Below are 7,435 nucleotides of genomic sequence, written 5' to 3' on the forward strand. Positions count from 1 at the left end.
GATTTCATTGTGGACCTCCCTGCATCCCGAGGCCATACGGTCATTCTCATGATTGTGGATCGGTTTTCCAAAATGTGCCACTGTGTTCCTCTCAAGAAGTTACCCTCTGCACAAGAGTTGGCCTCGATTTTTGCCAGGGAGGTCTTCCGGTTGCACGGTTTGCCCAAGGAGATTGTGTCGGATCGGGGGAGTCAGTTTGTGTCCAGGTTCTGGCGCGCCTTTTGCTCCCAGTTGGGGATTCATCTCTCTTTCTCCTCGGCCTACCACCCTCAGTCCAATGGGGCCGCAGAACGATCCAATCAGGCCTTGGAGCAATTCCTTCGTTGCTATGTCTCCGATCACCAAGACAATTGGGTTGACCTCCTGCCTTGGGCTGAGTTTGCCAGGAACACGGCGGTGAACTCTTCCTCTGGGACGTCTCCCTTCATGGCCAATTATGGGTTCCAACCTGCCGTGTTACCGGAGGTATTCTCTCCCCAGGATATTCCGGCTGTGGAGGATCACCTTTCCGTCCTACGTGCTTCTTGGGTACAGATCCAGAGGTCCCTTGAGGTCTCTGCGCAGCGCCAGAAACTCCAGGCTGATCGCAGACGAGCGCCCGCTCCTTCCTACCAGGTCGGAGACCGCGTATGGTTGTCCACCCGCAACCTCAACCTTCGAGTGCCCACTCCCAAGCTGGCGCCTCGCTTTGTTGGTCCCTTCCGAGTGCTTCGCAGGGTAAACCCGGTAGCCTATGCCCTTGCGCTTCCTCCTGGCATGCGGATCTCCAACGTGTTTCATGTCTCCCTGTTGAAGCCACTGGTGTGTAATCGTTTCACTTCCTCGATTCCTCGCCCTCGTCCGGTCCAAGTGGGCAATCGTGAGGAGTATGAGGTGAGCAATATCCTGGACTCACGCCTGGTCCGCGGCCGGGTGCAGTTTTTGGTCCATTGGCGTGGTTATGGTCCAGAGGAGCGTTCCTGGGTTCCCTCCGCAGATGTCCATGCTCCTGTCTTGCTCCGAGCCTTCCACGCACGCTTCCCTCAGAAACCGTTCCTTACTCCGCGGAGGAGGGGCCCTTGAGGGGGAGGTACTGTCATGGTCTTACCTCCTTGCTGTTCCCTTCGTTTGACATGTGCTGGCGGCCATCTTGGTTTCTGGGTTTTCTTGTAGCCTCCCACCCTGCGGCTCCTCCTTCCCACTGGGAGGAGCTGGATGCCTAGCTCATATATATAGGAGGTCTGTGGCTTCAGTTCCTTGCTTGGTCCTCCTGTGTTCACATGCTTCCAAGACTGCTGCTGCTTCTGGTTCCTGATCCTGGCCTCGTCTGACTACCCCGTTGGTTCCTGATTCCGGCTTCGTCTGACTACCCCATTGGTTCCTGATTCCGGCTTCGTCTGACTACCCCGTTGGTTCCTGTTCCTGGCTTCGTCTGACTACCCTTCTGGTTCCTGACCTCTGTCTCCGCAAGACCCTGCTTCGGTTTAGCCATCCGTTCGGACTTTGCTTACGGCTTGCTCTTCAATAAAACCTTCTTATTTTCCACTTATCTCTTGTTGTACGTCTGGTTCATGGTTCCCTGACAACTACACAGAATGTAGCAATCATAGAGAACACACAGAGAGAATGCACCAAACAGATATAACACTGACTATGCTGGCAAGACACAAGTAAAGGTATTAAAAGCTGAGACTTTTGCCAATATGTTCCAGTCATGGAGATATCGGAGCCCACACGCACCACGTCACGGTTTCTCAGCATGGCAAGGGGTCCTAACCACTGCTCTGACTATGGTGTGAACACGGTCTGGGGATGATATAATTCAGCTCACAGCCAAGCTCCCCACAATTGCCCAGCATAAATGCTGTGGTTGTACAATGTGGATGAAGCCAGGCCGTGAGCCACACCCACACCAGACCATGTGAGGGAGGTTACCAGGTGCAAAAAAGTGCTAGAGTGCCAAGTAAAGGCAAACACACTCAAATCTAACAAGACAGAAAATGAAAAACAAAAAAATTTAGTGGCAATTCTGGAGGAGCTGCTCAGCCCATGACACTGTAGCGTGTCTTTAGTTAGGGGAGCAGCCCGACCGCATGTGGACCGCAGTAATCGACTAACCCCAGCAAAATATGCATACAATGGAGGATATCGACGCGGTCCACATGCACCACAAGAGCAAACTACACAGAATGTAGCAATCATAGAGAACACACAGAGAGAATGCACCAAACAGATATAACACTGACTATGCTGGCAAGACACAAGTAAAGGTATTAAAAGCTGAGACTTTTGCCAATATGTTCCAGTCATGGAGATATCGGAGCCCACACGCACCACGTCACGGTTTCTCAGCATGGCAAGGGGTCCTAACCACTGCTCTGACTATGGTGTGAACACGGTCTGGGGATGATATAATTCAGCTCACAGCCAAGCTCCCCACAATTGCCCAGCATAAATGCTGTGGTTGTACAATGTGGATGAAGCCAGGCCGTGAGCCACACCCACACCAGACCATGTGAGGGAGGCTACAGTGTCATGGGCTGAGCAGCTCCTCCAGAATTGCCACTAAATTTTTTTGTTTTTCATTTTCTGTCTGAAAGAAAACCTGGTAGAGGCTGCAAAAGAATTTAGACTGGGGCAGAGGTTCACCTTCCAGCAGGACAGCGACCCTAAACATACATCCAGTGATGACAATGAATTGGTTTAGTTCAAAGCAGATTCATGTGTTAGAATGGCCCAGTCAAAGTCCAGATCTAAATCCCATTAAGAATCGGTGGCAAGACTTGAAAATTGTTGTTCACAGATGCTCTCCATGCAATCTGACTGAGCTTGAACTATTTTGCAAAGAATAGGCAAAAATGTTAGCCTCTTTGTACAAAGCTGTTAGAGACATGCCCCAAAAGACTTGCATCTGTAATTGCAACGAAAGGTGGTCCTACAATGTATTGACTCGGGGGGCTGAATACAAATGCACGCCACAGATTTTTATCTATTAAATTTTTTTGAAAAGCATGTATCATTTTCTTTTCATATCACACATACTTGCTACTTTGTGTATGTCTATCACATAAAATCCCAATAAAATGCATTTAGAGAGGCCATTCGGGCCAGACACTTCCCTACTGGAAGGGAAATAATACATTTTGATGCCTCTGCCTGGTAGATAGAAGCTTCCAAGGTCAGTTGTTCTTTCGAAAGTGTGGGAAACTTCTATTTACTAAGAAAGGACTGACTATCTTGGATGGAAGACTTAGGAGTAAATGGGACAGATTGTAAATTATAAAAAGAAGCATAATACTCACAAAATCTGTTAGTGATATCTTTTGGGTGAAATAATTTCCCTTGGGAGGAGCTATCAAATTAGTACCGAATACTAGATTTTGTAAGTGAGTAATAACGAGCCTTTGTGTATGTTTACTGTTTTCCATAATCAACTAAGAAGGGATCTTGAAGCTTTTGCCTAAGGGATTATCTATTGGTCTCTATGTGAACTAGGCTGTTGGGATTTGTTTAAAAACTCAATTTTCTTAATGTCTTCCAGAAGAGACTATAATGCTATGGTCTTAGCTTTCTTAATAGAATAGCCTAGTTTGATCATGGAGCCTCTAATTACTGCCTTATGTGTGTTCCCTACAACGAATGGTTCAGAAACAGAGTTTCTGTTCATTGCAAAATATTCTTCAACATCTTTTTCAATAGTTTGCTTATGAATAGGGTGAGTCAAAAGGTAAGAATTCTATCTCCAGAAAGGGCCCTGAGCTGAGTTAAAACATTTATCTATTGTCAAGATAATAGGCGCATGATCAGACCATGTGATAGATTCTATTGTAGTTGATTTAGACGATAACAGAAGGTCTCTATCTAGGAGAAATAGATCGATTCGGGAGCAGCTATTATGTACCAGAGAAAAGAAAGAACACTCTTTCCGGAACTGTAAAGTGTCCTCTATAGACCTTCTCTCCACAAAAGCTTACCTAATGATTGTGAAGGGCTGTGGAGGGTAGTATCTATTGATATATCAGACAGACAGTTAAAATACCCACAGATATGGAGTTTACCTTGTTTAGATCTAGAGACCAATCATATACAGCATATACAGATACCAGTGTGTAAAGTATATTGTTAATAGAGTATACTAAAAGAATGTAATGCACATGTTGGTCTATGTGTTTTTGTATTAGCTGAAAAGAATTCACTGGCAGACAGTTTTTGTTTTTATTGTAGCAAGAGCCCTGCAACTATTGGCTATTGAGACCAACATATATGTGCAGATACTAATACTCCACAACCTGGATTCATATTTTATTTTGGTGTTTTATTGATTAGACATTGTGTTTATTGTTTTATTATTTTTTTTATTATGCTATATATGTGGCAAGGTAGGTGGTCCAATTGGGTGCTGGACCAGCTATCTATAAATAAATAAATATTTATACGCATAATCTTTTTTTATAATTGTTGCCAAAGTGTGGATGTGCTTGTCTATATTTATAATCCTTTTTACTGCTACTCTTCTGGTCTCAGACAACCAGTAAGACTCTAGAACCTACTGTATCCACCGCTAGATGAAGTGAGACATCTATTGTTTGTATGTATAAGCTGAAAAGCAACAGAATTTTTGATAGCACTCCTGGCTTTGGAGGTGTGGTGAGACTAGAAGATTACCGGTAAACACACATGTTTAATACGAGAAGCATCTTTAGATATAACATGTGTTTCCTTGGCTTAAAACACGTCACAATTGAGTTTCTTAACTTCAGAACACATATTTGCCCGCTTTCGGGGGCTACTAAGCCTATTGACATTCATGGAGGATATTTTCAATACCATTGTAAAAGTAACAGATGCAAAATAATTGCAGTCCCCCATATCATAACCAGTCTAACCACCGTCCACAATGACCCAAGCTGCATCATCAGACAGATAAGTATAGATTCCTGGCAAATAACAAGTTCAAAATAAAGTGCGATATAAAGTCTCAACATGGTAGACTCAATTTTCCACTTCATGTACAGCAGCTGTTACAGGAGCCACATGGTGAGCTAGAGTAGGTTGCAAGGAGTTACCTAAGGGTTGCAACATGGTCATGCTTTGCACTGCACATGCGTTCCTTAGTATTGTGGCTATATTGTGTCTTAACAGACACAGACGTGTCTACAAGTGGGCATGCTAGAGTGGAACGGGGTCAGAGACCTGAGCGGCGGTTGAGCAGAGGAAAGGAGCCACTTCTCCGGAGAGTAGGTGAGTGCTGTACAGTACTACCAGTATCAAGCAGAAAGTCTCAAGCGAGGAAGTTAGATTCAGACTCAGCACCATCTTGATCTGCAGCTGGGGGAAAGTAGAATTCCAGCAGTTTCTTCAAACCCAATGTTCAATTCTTCAGCGTCGGCATGTTAGGCTTTAAGAATGCTTTCAGGAGAGCAAATTTTATGGAGTCTGCAGGTATGCAGGTGTACAGTCACTTTGTGAGTGCTACTGTTGTGGAGCCGTAAAATCAAGGGGCCACTAAGTCCAGCATCCGCCCAAAACCTGACCCTCTTGACCTTTTTGGGAATGGACAAGGAGCTGTGATGCAGCACTAAAAGAGGCAACATTTTGGGGATAAATCTATCTAATGAATAACCCTAAGCATGACATGGAATTTACCAATAAAGTAACTTTTTAAACTCTCACGAGCAGAATATTATATTTATTTCTAAAATATTTAACCCCTTAAGGACCGGGCTCATTTTCACCTTCAGGACCAGGCCATTTTTTGCAAATCTGACCAGTGTCACTTTATGTGGTGATAACTTAAAAATGCTTTGACTTATCCAGGCCATTCTGAGATTGTTTTCTCGTCACATATTGTACTTTATGACACTGGTAAAATGGAGTAAAAAAAAAAATTTCATTTATATTTATAAAAAAATACCAAATTTGCCAAAAATTTGGAAAAATTTGCAAATTTCCAAGTTTCAATTTCTTAACTTCTATAATACATATTAATACCTACAAAAATAGTTATTACCTTGCATTTCCCATATGTCTACTTCATGTTAGAATCATTTTGGGAATGACATTTCTTTTATGGGGGGTGTTACAAGGCTTAGAAGTTTAGAAGTAAATCTTGAAATTTCTCAGAAATTTTCAAAAACCAACTATTTAAGGACCAGTTCAGGCCTGAAGTCACTTTGTGAAACTTACATAATAGAGACTGTTAAGGGAAATATGGCTTTCAGACAGAACCTCATCCTGATGACCACACAAATATGCCTAATAATTGGACCCAGTGGTATTCACCCATTCAGTATGGCCAGTAGCATTGTGTCCCTTGTTAGCATATCTAAGGCAGTTGAACAACATCCTCTTGACCAAGAGATGAGGGGAGATATTTGGGTGGTCACAGGGTGGAGTCGATGGTGGGGGGCTGGGACACAGGTAGATATAGGTGAAAGTTGGGAGTGAGGCAGGCTCTCTCTTCCTGCCACCCACTGGACCAACAGCACTTCAGGAGCAAGCTAAGTTATATGTGTGCGTATGTGGGTATGTATATAAGTATAATATCCCAGTAGACTTTATATGTGTACATATAGATATTTGTAGTCGGCAATTGCATTACCAGTTAGATTATATATGCTGTTTATGCAGGAGTCTCTATATGTACATGTACTAATGGTCAGGTACTGGATGTGAAGAATAGATCCAGTAGACTGTATATTGGTGGACTCTGGATATACTGTATATACAGACGTGGACAAAATTGTTGGTACCCTTTGGTCAATGAAAGAAAAAGTCACAATGGTCACAGAAATAACTTTAATCTGACAAAAGTAATAATAAATTAAAATTCTATAAATGTTAACCAATGAAAGTCAGACATTGTTTTTCAACCATGCTTCAACAGAATTATGTAAAAAAATAAACTCATGAAACAGGCATGGACAAAAATGATGGTACCCCTAGAAAACACAGAACATAATGTGACCAAAGGGACATGTTAATTCAAGGTGTGTCCACTAATTAGCATCACAGGTGTCTACAACCTTGTAATCAGCCATTGGGCCTATATATATGGCTCCAGGTAATCACTGTGTTGTTTGGTGATATGGTGTGTACCACACTCGACATGGACCAGAGGAAGCAAAGGAAAGAGCTGTCTCAAGAGATCAGAAAGAAAATTATAGACAAGCATGTTAAAGGTAAAGGCTATAAGACCATCTCCAAGCAACTAGATGTTCCTGTGAGTACAGTTGCACATATTATTCATAAGTTTAAGATCCATGGGACTGTAGCCAACCTCCCTGGACGTGGCCGCAGGAGGAAAATTGATGACAAATCTAAGAGACGGATAATCCGAATGGTAACAAAAGAGCCTAGAAAGACTTCTAAAGAGATTCAAGGTGAACTTCATGCTCAAGGAACATCAGTGTCAGATCGCACCATCCGTCGTTGTTTGAGCCAAAGTGGACTACAT

Source organism: Bufo gargarizans, chromosome 3 (assembly GCF_014858855.1).
Source record: "Bufo gargarizans isolate SCDJY-AF-19 chromosome 3, ASM1485885v1, whole genome shotgun sequence".
Lineage (NCBI taxonomy): Eukaryota > Metazoa > Chordata > Amphibia > Anura > Bufonidae > Bufo > Bufo gargarizans.